Source organism: Ischnura elegans, chromosome 11 (assembly GCF_921293095.1).
Source record: "Ischnura elegans chromosome 11, ioIscEleg1.1, whole genome shotgun sequence".
NCBI classification, from domain to species: domain Eukaryota; kingdom Metazoa; phylum Arthropoda; class Insecta; order Odonata; family Coenagrionidae; genus Ischnura; species Ischnura elegans.
The window spans coordinates 9019016-9035137 of NC_060256.1; the positions used below are offsets into that span (position 1 = coordinate 9019016).

Genomic DNA, 16122 nt, shown 5'->3' on the forward strand with positions numbered 1-16122 from the left:
TAACTTTTTCAATCAAATATAAAGAATATTTCTTTAATTATTGGAAAATATTCGTTCAAAGAAGCAAGTGATATGTATTATTTTCTTGCATAACTGGACACACTTTTTGATACTGGGCATTTGTTAAGCGGCTATGGGCGGCTCGATTAGTCACTCAGTTTTTCCAAGTGACGGTGGTTGGTGTAATTGATGTTAAAGCTCATCTCAGATCAAGCACAGTCGTGGTTTTGCCATTACCTCTGAACTCTTTACATCCTCTTCTCCTTCAAAAACCGTTTTCACATAGTTTTCATTTTATTTATAAAGCCATCACGAGCAAACAGAAGGACTTTTTCAGCTTTTACACGAATTAGGAGTCACTGCAGACTCATAGGCTGCGTACTAGACTTGGGTTTCTTGAGATATTAAGAGCAGATATTTTTCAATACCATCGTGGAAAATCGCCATGGTGATAGACAAAAACGATGAAACGAGGGAGAAATAATATCGTGCGGATATTTAATAGAAATTAGTGTTTTCCCTGAATGATAAAGGGCTTGAATGAATGCTAGGTGGGCTAACTCCGTCCCCTGTGCCACCTCGCACTTCTAGGATTACCATTTGCGGGCGTTCGATGGCTTCACATAGGCTTTGAACCAGTGACACTTCCCTTGGCATCCACATTCTCCACCCATTTGGCCTCCAACCTCCTCGACAAACTGCATTGATAAATCGACATGGATATTCCATTGTATCTCTGTTAATACTTTCTCCGGTATCCTAGTAGCGCACCGGGTAATGGCTAGGAGTAAAACTGGGTAGAATTTCTCCATGAACATTGTTCCCGCGGCGCGGCGTGTCTGAGCGACCTCAACGGATTGGGGAAGGCTGATGGTTAGAGTTGTCTCCGCTATCATAGCTGCTTACGTAATTTCTCTTGCGGCACGCTCAATCCTCTCCCCACGAATTCCTCCTCACTCCCATGGAAATCAAAGGTTACTCCCCCATCGAATGAGGACGCGCTGGCCACAAATTTATCCAATTTGCAACTGGCACGCTCCTCCGTTTCACCGGGGAACTTTTTTTCTGATATCATCATCCTCAGAAAAGGTACGGAATCCCATTTTGATTTCTATCAGTGACGACTATCCATTCTAATCAACTTATATTCTTAGTTAAACTCTTTAAAGTTAATTATTTTTGAGCTACTTTGCGGCTGGTCCTCTCGAGTTTCCTCATCTATTTTATATACCCTCGTAAGTACTTAGTATTATGAGCGTATGATACCTGCAAGAGCGCGTTGAAAAGAATAATGAGTGTGGTAAGTACAAATAAAGTCATAGATTATTTTATTTACTATCATTCAATCTATAAAAAAACATGTAAGGATTAGTCAATTAGTGAATGGCGGGCTTCCTGAGGAAAAAACTCGTGAGTATGGGTTTCCAGCAAAAAGCACCATTTCTGTCTCTAACCAGAAGTAAAAATTGCACCAAAAATCCATTACAAAAGAGTGAGGTGCAGCTGATTAAAGGATTCATGTAAAATTTACATACTATCGCGTTCTGGTACGAAAATTTACGAATTTTAACTCTCTCTACCACCGGGGTATGTAGGGAGCCATTGCTGAAAAATTACTTTAAAATTATGGGATATTTTGGTATAAATTAGTATCATACGTGGCCCCCATTAGGGATCCGAGTTCGAATCCAAAGTAAACTGAAGGATTTTTTCATGGCGAATATGGGTTGAAGTAACCTTGTGTCCGTGCGCATGACTGCGCAATAATATGCTTGTTCCACGCTCTACTTTTGACCATGTAAAATATATGGTTGCAAGACTTCAAATACTTTTCAGTGGCGATTATAGAATGTAAACTTAAAATTTTGTTTCCATTCATAATAATTATAGATTTAGACAACGTTTTCTCGCGCTCGTTTAATGTTACGGATATTTTTAGATCTTTTAATTGGTAATGTATTAGTACCCCTTTAATCTTCACCTTTAGCAAACCTTTAATCTTTAAGTTATCACCCTTAAATTATCAAAATACGTATTAAACATTCTCGCATAAAAATTCTTTTTTCAAAAGTAAATTTGAGTAAAAATAATTCTTAAAAAGAATTATGGTTAATTTAAAATTATAGATATTGACAAATGTTGGCAAAGGTCACCTCCACGTTCTCAAAACATTTTAAGATGTGTGCATGTCCCTTGTTAATGCGAGTGATCCGTATAAAAAAGGAAAGACTCATGGAGATGGAAGCATTCGTCCTCTTCTCAAGGGAGTTGCATCAAAAAACGCAGTCAATAGTAAAAGTATTTGCCTTAGAAATTACAGACTATATTCTATCTACTCGTATTTTTCCATTTTAGAAAACACTACTAAATGCCATTTTCAGGCTAACTCATTCATTCTCGAGTTTCTTTTCATTTTCATTGGCATTTTATATAAAAAAATCTAATTGCTATTTACTCTCACAAAATTCTCCGGAAAAATGTTGTCGTGAACTTGCAAAAAAATCTTAATTTGGCTACAAAACTTATTCGTGGTACATCACGATATAAAATTTATTGCAGGAAAAAATTAAGGCATTCCAAATAACTATTTGGCTATCAGCAAGTTAGTGCAGCAGCTGAAGTCAATTCAAAATGGCTTAATAGTTCACAAAGTTGAGGGAAAAAAGTTGTGTTGAAATTACATGTATGTCGAGCAATGCCGTAAGTGAGCTCTAGGGACAGCCTCCCTAAAACTTCTCTTCCGCAGGCTGCTGAGCTCTTCATGGTGAGTGATCCGTTTCTTCACATAAAAGTCTCTTGAAACCTAAGGTTGAGGAAGAAGGCTGACGAAGTGTATGAGGATAAAGGGATTATCGGACAGCGCCTCGGTTCCCTTATCCACGTTTTATTGTCCCGATAGAGTTCCTGATTGAATCACTCGTGCGACACCAAATCAGAGTGATGGTCGGTGTTCACAAACTATCATAAAAACCCTTTCTGTCTTTTTATGAGGCTTAAAGCCAAAGGATTCTCGACAGTGTAGAGATTTTACGACTTCGCTCCAAAGACATTATTGAACTCGTTGGTATCGAATGGAAATAGATTAGATTAAAGCTGTAAGAAGTGTCACCGTAACCCAATAATGCCTGAATTAAATTTTATTTCTCCTAAAATTTATCATCGTTTTGACTAACTATGGACCTTCTAAACGATACACACTATTTTCGCATTTAAATCCTTCTTTGTTTAAACAGGATATCATCGGGTACCGTTTGGCATCGCATAAAACATTCTGAGGAACAATGAATTTTTTTGTCTTCATTGGCGCTATTTATTAAATTTTTACAGCTTTTATTTCATTCATAATTTTAATTATTAATTTTTATATTTTCAACCTATTATTACTCAATTTCTTAAATAGATATAAAATTTAAAATTAAATTCCAAATGACCCGGTACAACACGATATTCAGCCAGTCATAAGAGCCTGCTGGCTATGGCTGAATAGTGAAATTATTCAAGAAAATTAAAGTCAATTCCAAATGAAACTTTAGCGAGTGATTTCTCTATTCAAAATTTGTGAAGCAGACACCTCCAGCTAAATAAAAATTACAATAAGAACCATTGGATATTTTCCCACTTGGTGATAATTACTTTTATTGCAATCAATTCAGACAGCAGCGCTGTCATGTACAACGAAGAAGACTTGCACACAATCATATTCGGCCCCCACGTTGGAAATATTTCTCTCGACTGAAAATGCTGAGGGAAGCCCTGGGGCCATTCACATCACATCTCCACTTATTGCTTTCACGGGTCTATCCCTCCCACCCCACGGACCGATAGACCCACCCCACACTTCATTTACTCCACCCCCCGCCTAACAAAAGACCCCAATCTCTCCTCAGATACCCCACACAGATCGATCAAGGGACAACAATGCCTCCACATCCACATGAGGGTTTCACCCCTTGCCATACGTCCAACTCGAAAGCAAAAAAAAAACCTTTCATTAATGTGCTCACACCCTACGAACTAGCATCCTTCGCTGCAGTATCGTCTTCTGTCTAGTGAGCCGTATGTCTGCGATTGCTCCGTTTAAAATAAGTACATTTTAAATGTGTTAATAAATGTGCTAAAAATAAGTACTTTTGCTATTATAGGCGATATTATAAAAGTAATAAGGGCATCAATATAAGGTAAACTCAAACGATAATATTTCAAACAAACACTTTTTCCACAGATTATTAATACTAGTATCTACAACCGCTTCAGTCACATGATTTAGCGAATGTGAACTCCATAAATAATCATTGTTGTATTTTTATCGCGATATTTATAGCCTTAGAAAAACGTAGTACAGTTCTTTGTCAGAAGGACGTACATATTCTAAAATTAATTTATATTTTTCTTATGCTTAGGCACGTGCCACCGAGGTGCAAATGCAGATTTTCAAAGGCAATATACAGGAAATTCAGAATGAAAAACTTTTTTGTGTGGCTGTCAAACGATGAAGTTAGATGAGAAGATACATTTTGAAATTTTCGCACAAGTAAACAAAATTCGTTTATACGCTAGCCTCATATACTTTGATATTGACATCACTAGCCTCGAAGTTTCTCCATCACACCCGATCGAATAAATTCTCTTTTGCCTGCGAGATACTCGACCCTGGTGAAAGCATTATTCATTTGCGATTTCTATCTTTAATTCTTTGGAGCGGAAAAAAAACTTAGAATGGATTCTATTTGGAATTTTAAATGAGAGATTTCGAAAATAAACATTTAAATTATTACTTTATTGAGAAAATAATCATGGGCGTCAAAGATTAATGTTGCACAGTTGATTTTCTCGCTTGTCCATCGGTGCTGAATTTTTCCCGATCGGGAAGACATCTCCAATGCTCCATCCGCAGTTTCATTTCTGAGTGGAGTAAAATTTGCATCTTAAGTGTGACCGTCAATGAGGATATTCGAATTCTTTAATATATTAGATATAAATGTATTGTTTATATTTGTATTAAAGTTATGAATATTCATATTGTTCCAATCATAATCGGAAAAGAATCTATGTTAAACCATTGAAAAAACGTTTGAGAAATTTTCAGAAGTCTCACTTACACATAATTCTCGGCATTTTGCTGCAATATTTTTTTCCTTATTTTGTCAATAATGTGATGCTTAAATTCCAATTGTGTGTCTATGATAAATATTACTGGCAGTGCACAATCAACTTTTAGATTGAGATCAACCACGAAAGATTGCACCATTGATTGGAAATATTTTTTGACATAATCACTTCAATGGGTAAATTAGAAACATATTATTGACAATTTAAATACAATATACGAGATAATTTGTTCGTGTGGGTCTAGTAATATTGGACAGATCAAACGGAAGATAATGACTAGGCTGAAAGAGCATGAAAGGGCGCTGAGGGCAAGACAATGGGAGACTTCAGCTGTCGCCGATCATTTCATGTCGGGGCCAGGACACTAGATCCTCCTGGATGAGGCCAAAGCCATTGCAGGAAAATCTGCATATTGTCCAAGGCTAATTAGAGAGGCGATAGACATTCCTAAACGGGCTATAAATTTTAATAGGGATGATGGATATAACTTTAGCCATGTGTGGAAGAGATATCTTTCCAAAAATTGAATTACAATTGAATTACTCTCTCCCGTTTTTATAGCTGACGTTTTGAAGAAATTGTTTTTATTTTAGTTATTTTTAATTAATTTCTTAAACCCTTGACAACAATGGACCAGTTTTCCAACGGTACGAGAGAAAAAGTTTTACACTTTCAGTCTCCTGACGATGTTCCCAGCAGGAGGGACGAAACGTCGAGTTAAATGTTGAGCACGCAGACGCACACCCGAAAAATGGAATGTAATAGTGCACTAATATCCATTCTTTCGCTCAATCAGATGTCACTCACTTAGGTTCGACTTCGACTGGATGTGAGATTAGTCACACGTTATGCTGCTATTTGAAGAAAGAAATTGTATTCAAGACTCATTATGTTGCTTGTGCATTAAATTATTGTTTACTATTGTTTGATATTTTTGTTTATCAAACAATAGTAAACAACTTTTAACTTTTTTCTCATTTTTTGTTCATATAAGTCCTCTTAAAATGATGTACACTGCTATATGAGAAATTATTTCTCTTCAATGGAATAATGCCCAATGCGGAGAAGAGGATGTGCATTAATTCGATCAATGACGATCATGTCGTCCTCTCGTGATCGTTGAGTGAATTAGCGCCGTCGACCCTGTATGTATACACCTCTGCGTATTTATATCAGTATTCACACTCTTTTGATAAATGCAGCTTCAAGTATCTAGCATTCCTCCTGAGACTGTTGAAAAATTGGTGATCCTCACGATATCTTCAAAATTCAAAGAGGAAAACTGTGCTGGACCACAACATAGCTTTTAAAAGGTTCAAACATTTTTACTTTAAACAGCCCAAATTATCATATGATAGATTTGCTGTAATGTAGTTGAACTCGTACAGCACCAGAGGCGCTGGGCTCGGCGCACTGCAAATCAATATGTAAAACATTTCATGGGATGACGCGACTGTATAGACTACAACCAGGGTGTGTATGCAACCCACGCGTACTTATACACCCTTGAACCCTGCTGTTTTCCCCGCACACCCTTTTACAACCATTCTCCAATGGATCCAATTAATGAGCGATGCAAGAGCAGAGGAAGGAGTGGTGACTTTTCCCTGGCTTGAGATCCATCGCCATCCTTCGCAGCGCCCTCATTACCAGTCATCGCCAATAAATATCACCCCTCTCCTATTTATCTCTCTCTGAGTTTCCTTTAAATCCTCGCACCCGCTAAATATTACTGCATCTCTTTCTACATCAGCATCCTGCATGTAGTTGCTGAAGCCATCATAATGGTCTTTCTTTGCCATCAATTAAAATAAGCTCATCATTAGGAGTCAACGAAAATTACTGGAATGGAGCGACATTTTTATTTTAGAGTCGTTTTTAATAGAGTTGGAAACATAGCAAATAAGATATTCAATTCAATTGAAAGTACACCTTCAAAATGTGATGATTTTGGGTGAAATGATCTTCGTTGAACCGAGCATGAAATTCACTTTCGTGAGGTATGAAATCAAAGTTAATGGAAAGGCTGACTAAATAATGATAGAATGAACAGCTACTATGGGAGCCATGTAAATTTTCGGGCTGCGGACTAATAAAATGTTTTGAAAAACATTCCTTCACCAACTCTCCGGTGTAGTTTATTCTGGGTCATTCTTTTTTTTATTATTTATTGGGTTTCTCTGACACAATTTCTCTGCTGTTCCCTCCGATGTGGTTTAAAACAAGCTTTTAAGTCGGGGAATAGGTCCAATTCAGATGTACTTATTTTGCAGTCTAGTCAGGCCCTGTTTTTCCCGAACCCATTCCACACCTCCTCGCTCGTGACTCTTGTCACCTAGCATATTTTCCGAATTTATCTATAGCGCCATACTTCGAATGCTTCTTCCTTTACCTCTTTTACCAAGTGTCTAGATCTCACTACCAAAGAGCAAGACGTTCCATAATGAAGTTCTCACTAGCAATTCCCTTATCCCTAAATAAATGTTGCTGGCGGTGTATACTTTCTTTTTCTTGCTGAAGGCTAACATGTCCTGGGAGATGCGGCAAATTATTTCCTTCTTTCTCTTTCCATCTCTTGTTATTATTCTTCCCAATTAAACTCGTCCGCCGTTTCTCCTCCAAGGGCCACCTCTACTCTTCTTCTGTTTCTGCGTGCCACCTTCACTTTAGTTTTGTTCTTATTTAGTTTCATGATCTCACATTTTAAAGGGAATATTTTCATAATATCTCTGCATTCGTCATTTTTTCCGCCATTTCACGAATCCAGTTAACCACAAAGCGTTGGGAAACCAGCTGAGGTTGTCGCTTGTTCGCCTCGAAGGAGCACCCAGGAAGAAAAGCTTTAGAGAGAGACCAAAGATTGAGATGGATTGAGGCTTTTATCGCGTGGTAGGACATGGAGGGAGAAATCTCCTGTCCCGCAATCGTAAATGTTTTCCCCAAATTCTCCTTTCCCAACAACCGCGAACTCTTTCGTCTCATAGATCACCCCTCTGTCGATTCGCTAATGCAAGCCAAGGGAAAGTAAAGCGTGCTACAAGTTTCCTCCATTTCGTTATTCCAGGTTCAGATCGGGTTTTATTCATTTTAGCACGTCAACCAGTTGATTCTTATGGCTCGCCGGAGCACAATAATGACTGCACATCCGCAGTGCACGTCATCTGCATTGATATCCTAAACCCAAACAATTGACATTAGATTTACCAAAAAAAGGAACAGATAAATTTTGTGAAGGAGGTAACGGACGCGGAAAATTTCTAAGCCTTATTTAAAACATCAATTATCGGCGTAGTTCCAGAAATGCGTGCGGAAATTTAATTTCTTTTGCATAGTTATTGTACATAAAATATGGGCTAGTTGCAAGTTTCCTAGTCGTAGAACAATTAGAATACTAAGTACTTCCAAAAAATTTGATTGTAATTATTTTGCGGGCGTCTGAAGCATCGGCCGGAGTGGGCATTTTTAACTGACTCGGAGTATTTCATAAGTAACATTAAATCATCCACATTTCGTGAATATGAGTGTTACCAACAAGAATTCAATATGCTTGAAAAATCACTTTGTTTTGTTTAACATTTTTGCAAAAATATTCAAAAGCATAACGTCTATTTATATTCAACAAGAATATAAGCCAGTTGAATCAGTGGAGCAGAACAATTCTCGTCCAAATTATTGCTTTCGTTTCAGCGTTTACATTCATTAGAACGAATTGTCATTCCCAGGACATATGACTGCTTTGAACTTGATGCAGCGTGAAATAACGTCGAAGCAAAGTGGAATAGGTTGAGATACACCGCAAAGAGAGATGTCATGACTAAAAATCATCATTTTCATTTTACTTATTTTCATAGTTAAATTGCACTCCAAAGACATATGCTTCTTCACTAAAAACAAAATCAAATGCTATATTCCTCTCAAATTAACTTCCTTTTGGCCAATCCAAAATGAGTTAAATAAAATTTACATTACATGAACGCCAAGGAATTTTAAGGGGTCTAGACAAAGAAAAACTCACACAGTGAAAATTGCACCTCAAAATAATCCTCTTTGACTTTCAAGGGAACATTGAAGCGTATTATCATTGGAATCACCCTAAATGTAATCCTTTATTAAAATCTGCGATGACCTTCTTATGGTGCCTGTTTCTCCGTTTGGATTGGGTTTGATCCATCAACGTGCACATTCGACGGGAAAAAATGCTTTCTAGAATCTGATAGTGTCTGAGCCTGGGTTTTAGTGAGTATATCAATGACTTACGTTGTCATGCTGTAATTGAGGGAATCGTACTTTTAATATTCTCCTTTAATCATTTCCCAAAATATTGTAGCAAAAATTTTAACATTCTAACATTGACAAATGCCTTGAATACAATTTTGAACGATTTCCCTAGAAGCTGTGAATCATGCAACCCCACACTTTGGCTGATTGTTCATTGAATCCTATGTCCTAATGATCGAAAAAATTTCTTTCTCCTTTCCCGGAATACTGAATCTGTAGCCTGGAACCTGGTAGTATGCACATCAAGTAACCATATTTTCTTTCACCGCGTACCTCCATTGCAGAAGACAGGCAAAGGGAAATGGGGCAATGGAGACATGTTTATGAAGAAAGTAAATACGCCTTATTGTGACCTAAAGATGGAATCAAAGACGGAAAAATGGATACGCCACGGTGATGGGGAGAACATTCTGTGTAAACCTACCTTGGTCCTTAGAATATATTAAAACTGGTATGATTGTCGTCACCATTAGAGTAAATCGTTTTAAAAACACCGCTAGCATGTGTCGCGTCCGTCTCTTCAGGTATTTAATACGAATAATAAAAGCCTTAAATTGGGCCTAAGCCTCGTACTTATGTTCCCTTTAAATAGCAAAGTATGCGAAGAAGGTCTTCCTCACTGAGTTCGTCATATTTCGCCTTTGTGTTATCGATATAAAAATCACATTACGAGAAGTTGATGTGATGGAGGTGATGGGCGGAGGGTGTCGAGGAAGAAGAAGGGAAAGTGGGACTCACAAGAGAAGGGCTGCAAAGAGAGCCTTTCGCCGCGAAAGTGGAACTGATTGTGGAATGCGCGCCGCCGCTCGGCGCCCATGCGAACCACACGGATTGGGAAGGTGGGAGGACCAACGGGCGCAGGGCCAATGACGCTTACCTCTTGCATGAGCCACTGAGCACTCATTCAGATAAAAATCTCTGGACCATCACTTCACCGGCATCATTCTTTATTTCCGCATATGGGCTCAAAGTCAAATGACGTCACAGATTGAGCCAAATGCGGGAATTATTGCGAAATTCAACAAGTGGCCGCCAACGGTACTCGTGGAACGACTCATTGATTGAGTTCTCCACCAGTGGGATTTGCATCGTTTCCTCGTGCAATGGATGGCTCATTGAACGATTCACTCGAAGATCCAACAGTATGGATGAATGTGGTCATTTCCATTTGCAAATGCTAAAAAATCCCCCTGGCTGCTGCCGAATAAATGAAGTCCATGTTTCGCGAGTGAAACCTCGCGCCACCCAACTCAATGAAGACACTAGACCATTTCCATTCCAATGCCTAACATATCCCAGCCCTATACAATCCGAAATGGTCACCGCAAAATATCTATCCTTGGCGTCATTTGGGTCAGTCCCATAGACTATTTTTAGCCCATCCTTTTCGGATATTAGATTAGAGCCCTTCATTCAAACTCGTAATCGCAGCTCAGTAAAAGAGTTTGCGAGATGTGCGGCAAAGATAAGTTTCGGGAATAAAAACTAAAATCTTCCCGATTGTGTCCTTTGTATCGTTTTCTCATCACCGAACGCTGCTAGTGCGCTCAGCGCCACCTAGCATCCATTCGTCACCCTCTGCTTACTCTCCCTCCTTCCGACAATATTCCCATTCACTCTGCCATGATACATCCTCCAGTTCCAATACTGTCTCTCCTATAATAGAGAGGTCAAATATGACGATGAATTCCAAGTTTTAAGTTTCCCTTACAACTATCCGTATACTAATCCTTCCCGGACAACGCCGGGTGGCCGGCTAATATCCTAATAAACGTTTGTTTTAGTCGAAAGAGAACGATTTGCCCACACATTTATCGGAAAGAATTTTCTGTAACCGATTTGAAACTATATTACGGCATTTACTCCTGAATGATAACTCACGAAGTGAAGGAAATGGCCGTCTATTCAAAATTAGACTATTATTGACGATGCTTGAAACTGACTTCGAATTTTTCGGTGGTCTGGAAGAAAACTAATCGATTGTTAAGAGCACGATTATTTACCTTTACCTTTACCCATGATTATGCGAAGTAATGTATCAGGGGAAAGCCTATTCATTTTGGCTTTAAAAATTAGGCTAAATGTACCAAAACATTTAAAGTGTACACCGATAAAGATGCTCAAAAACCTGGGAAATCCGATCTAATTGGTAATGTTGTTGTACCCATTGTAATGATACTAATGTACCAAAAGATACGAGGTTTTTATTATTACTTCATTTCGGTGAAATTTATTAGGCACATTTCTTCAAAACATCTGTGCAAGTGGTACACTGTAGAAATACAAGAGAATAGAGAGGAAAATTGTTCTCTCAAGATAAAGCTGACGATGAGGAAGGAACAAAGAGGTGCCTATTGCTCTATAAGTTGTGATAATGCTCTAATTGGCAGGTAAAAAGATTATTGTGTCGTCACTATTGCAACAAAGTATGAAAAGTCTTCCGTCGGTGCTACAAAAAGATGGTCAAGAGAGATAAAAAGCAATATTTCTGTGCCTCAGCCAACAGTTTTCCGAGATTCATTCTCTTTTAAGTTTAAAGTACGTAAGAGAACGATGTAGAATGAGTGAAGAATATCCAACTTTTCATAAGTCGGTGACGTCATAAGGGTTCTGGTTCACGAATGATATGAGGCTTTCACGGTGAACTGGAAAGGGGAAGAATTCCCGTGACTGCCACCCATGGGCTGATTGATTCCTACCGACTTCGCTTCCAGGGCCATCGCCTTCCGCTGATATCCGCATATTCACTTCACTGTATCCGCATGCTTTGCCTGTCATTGAACATGTACCCACCCACCTTCAGAATCATGCGTGACTTTAAATTCTAATGTAAACTTTGGTACTTAATTTTTCATTTTCTCTCGTGAATTTCTTTAGATGGCAGAAATTTCAAGTTCCACATCGCAAATCTTGTCCATTGTCGCATGTGGAGATTCTGAACGGATTACTGCTATGAAATGTCTTAGTTGAGAAATTATGGGTATTGATCAATTACGCTAAATATCTTATGATCTTGTGATAGGTGGAGATTGATGGGAATTATACCAATAAAAATTTCACTTTTCTGGGAGTAGGTACACACTCACCGTTTCTATAATGAAAACTGCGCAACATAATTTCCCACAATCCACTTCATACAGGCGTATGGCTGGGGACCGACAACGAAAACTTATGATACCACCCTCAAAAAAGTTGAACAAAGAAGAGGAAAAATGATCGGATAAAAACTCTATGAATGGCTATGTGGATCTTCTCCATGCTGGAGGTTAAACTTTTAACTAATGTAAATCCAATTAATTCACTAACGTTTAACTTCCAGAACTTCATCGCATTGTGATACAATGACGTAGGCACGATATTATATTCATTTATTCATGTAATTCCTCCATCGTATCCACATATTTCGTTTTTTACTGGATGCATATCATACTTTTACCTTCGGAAAACTGCTGGATTCACATATTTAATTCGTAGCGAACAATGTTGCTTTTGATTTGTGTCTGATGAGGGAGTGTGCTCTTTATTTATTGGTTTTTCGTGTGTGTGGTGCAGTGAGGATGGCGGTTCGTTAAAGAGGTCACTGATTGGTCCCAAAGCAGCGGCGCCTAAACTCGGAAAGTGAGATTCCTGGGGGAGAGAAGACGAAGAGGAAGAAGAAAGGTGGAGGGAAAGTGAAGGGGTGTGGGGTGGGGGGGGGGGAGTGGGATGAATGAATGAGGTTAAGGTCGTCCCCGTTGTGGAAGGGCACCCGGAAAGAGTGTCACTCGAGACGAGGCAAGGCGAGAAAAAATAATTATTGCTGGAGCACTTCTCGAATGATCTGCGCCCTCTTGCCACGCTCACTACCCGATTGCGGTACTTTTTTCGCTGGCCATTAATAACATTACACTGTCATTAAGAATACAATGCACAATGTTGAGCTGAATTAGTCAATATATTCGCTAACTTGAGGTAGCGGCCACAAATTCCAAATAACAAAATATAATGCCTTAGGCAGCTTAGTGGATTGGAAGTAGTAATTACACACCAATCTGATGGATGGAATATAATGGTTTAGAGGAAAATGAACAGAAATAGGACCGAGGAGAGAAATTCGCCGTTTCGCTCGAAATTCGTAAAAGCGTTTTGAATCGGCTGGGATCTCGCAATTGTTGTTCGCTTATTTCAAACATACCGTTATACCACTAATGCAAACCTGGCGGCCAATCAGGACATTGGGGTTTGAATCCCTCCGAAACTGAATTTTGAAGGTTCTTCTCCCACACAGCGAATGTCATCCATGAAGAAGAGAACTAATGCATCAATACGTGCGACTGCACGTCCAATGATGTCCAATTTTAATTTCCTTTACTCAATAAATGCATATGCCAGAACTTGTCAAAACGTATCAGTAAGGGAATTTGCTTTGTATAATCTTCGCGAAGATAATCTCATCTTAGAGCGATTTATATTTTCGATATTGATCATTGTCGGAAGATGCTCCATGGTTTGCAAAAGCCATGAAGGCGCTGTACGGGCATCACTCAAACCTTTCACCTCTTGGACATACCTGCGGCGTCCTCCACACTATTCCAAGCCTTTGTGTTCTTCACTCAAATCATTCTACATGAATTCCTCAGTGAATAGGAAGAGATAATTGAAGTTGTCAGAGAGAAAAGATGGTTGCTTTGCCGGTCCTACTCTCAATTCCATTTTTTTTATCAAAGCATAAATACAAACGGCTTGCATTTTTGGTAGCTTATAAAGAGCATAGTGATCGTTATATTGTACCTTTGCATCAATTTTTGACATTCCTTATGTGCTACACGCTTAATGTATAGGAATATATATTTTTTAAATTTTGTGTGAAAATACGTAGAATTCATAATGAGCCAGCAGTTAGGAAAGGTCCATTGAAAGAGAGGCAGTTAAGGGCTGAACCCTACTGTCATTTGATGAAAGCTTCATTTCTATAAGCCTTCTGTGCCGAAGCTCGTGGGATGAATTTGTGTTTGCGGTGTTAACAGTTCGACATTCCGATGGCAGATGTCTCTAGCTCCCACTCTAACGGTGTCGCGTCCCACGACCCTTTCCTCCCACCCGCCCCACTACGACCGCCGCCGGGGGGTTGTTTTCCCCGCAGGGGGAGGGGTGGAACAAACGCACCCCCCCTCTCGCCGATTAAGCAGACGAAAGCAGCCTCTCCGGCCAATCACTCTCGCCATCAACACGCTAATGGCCCACCAGGAATCCAGCCGAAGTGTGTCGAATCCAGACACGGGGCCTCTCTCCCGCATCCGACGATGATGACGACGCTGACCCTCTTTCCTTCGACCCCTCCCCCTCATCGCCTTCGGCCGGGAGACGCACCTATCACCCTTTCCCCCTCACATTCACTCTCTTTTATGCATAGCAGAGTGTTATTTACCTTTTACATTAAGGTCCGATCGGATGTAGGCGTGTGTACATAAAAATGTTCGGATATTCACGTTTTCCTTTTTAAAGAGAATTCAATATCATGTTCCACCAATCACAGACCATATTCGCCATCCGTGAATCATTCCAACATTTTGCCACACGAAAAGTTTTATATAGCATTTTCATGGTGATTTTCAAAGGTGCAAATCTAATTGTACATACATTTCATCACTTGTACGCGTAAGATAATTAATTTTGAAGTTAATTAAAATTGGATGTAGGTACGTTCAAGACATGCTTTAGAAGGCGTGCTTTGTTTGCTGATTTTTTTAGAGAATTTTAAGTGCCTCATCAAAATGACCATAAATAGTGTACCCTATCATAAATGATATACAACATAAACTATGCCAAGATGTGAGTTATGACCATGGAATGAGACCACGCAGTACCGTTTAGTGATAAACGCAGACCATATTTAACCATCAGCGAGCCATAGAAACGCCTTATTACGATAAATTAGGTGTATCTTCTGCATGAAAATTTATTAGTATGCTCTGCTAAGAGTACTTAGCTAAGATATAAATGAGTGGGCTTGCCATTCAATCAAATTTATCAATTAAATGCAAGTGGAAATCAAATTTAAAAATTCGGATTTTAATGCATTCTGCGATTCTTGGAAAAGAAAACGAAATGTTTTTATAAACATAATGTATTTCGTTTTCACATAAAGCTTACCACGAATAATTAATGAATAGTTATTAGAAAGAAATGAATGGGCTTTTTTTGCTTCTTATGTTTACTTGTTGGGGTTTTTGGGTCGAAGTGTAAACGGATGGCATAAGGCATGTTTTGTTCTTTATTAAATTGATTAAAACTACGTCGAAAGACCTCAACCGTTAATAATGGCAGCTGAACGAGGCAGTGTAGTGATTTTTAGGGATAACTACAGGTCATAGTTGTCAAATATAAAAGCCATTAAATTTGTTTAAAACCTTAAATGTCACCATATACGCTGCGCTCAGTTACACCAATAGTGCAAGTGGCTGCAATTATTGCGTTTGGCAGCCTAAACTCATGCATGCATTATCGTTTGATATTTGAGCGATAGTTACTTCGGAACATCAAATCGCACTTAACTCCCGAAACAATCCCTTTTTTATGCATGAAGGGAAGTATAGTGCCGCATGGCACAAGTGCGTGTCGATCGTTGAAATCTCCAGGGGAACTCGGCAGAACTCGAAGACGCTTCTCAACTACGAAAGTTATTTCAGCTTAGTAAAACCACCTGTTTGTTTCCACACACTTTTATTTAAACCGACCATGGCTTCGGCAACTGGT

At 39.0% G+C, this 16122-nt stretch overlaps 1 protein-coding gene across 1 annotated transcript in view; it reads right to left on the reverse strand.

Annotated features, from left to right (window-relative positions):
* Positions 1-4758: 4758 nt before the first annotated feature.
* LOC124168475 overlaps positions 4759-16122 on the reverse strand; it is an 80474-nt gene continuing 69110 nt past the window's right edge. The window contains exon 2 of the transcript XR_006866947.1: positions 4759-4902. The gene's annotated coding sequence lies outside the window, so the exon portion shown is untranslated. The remainder of the gene's footprint in view (positions 4903-16122) is intronic.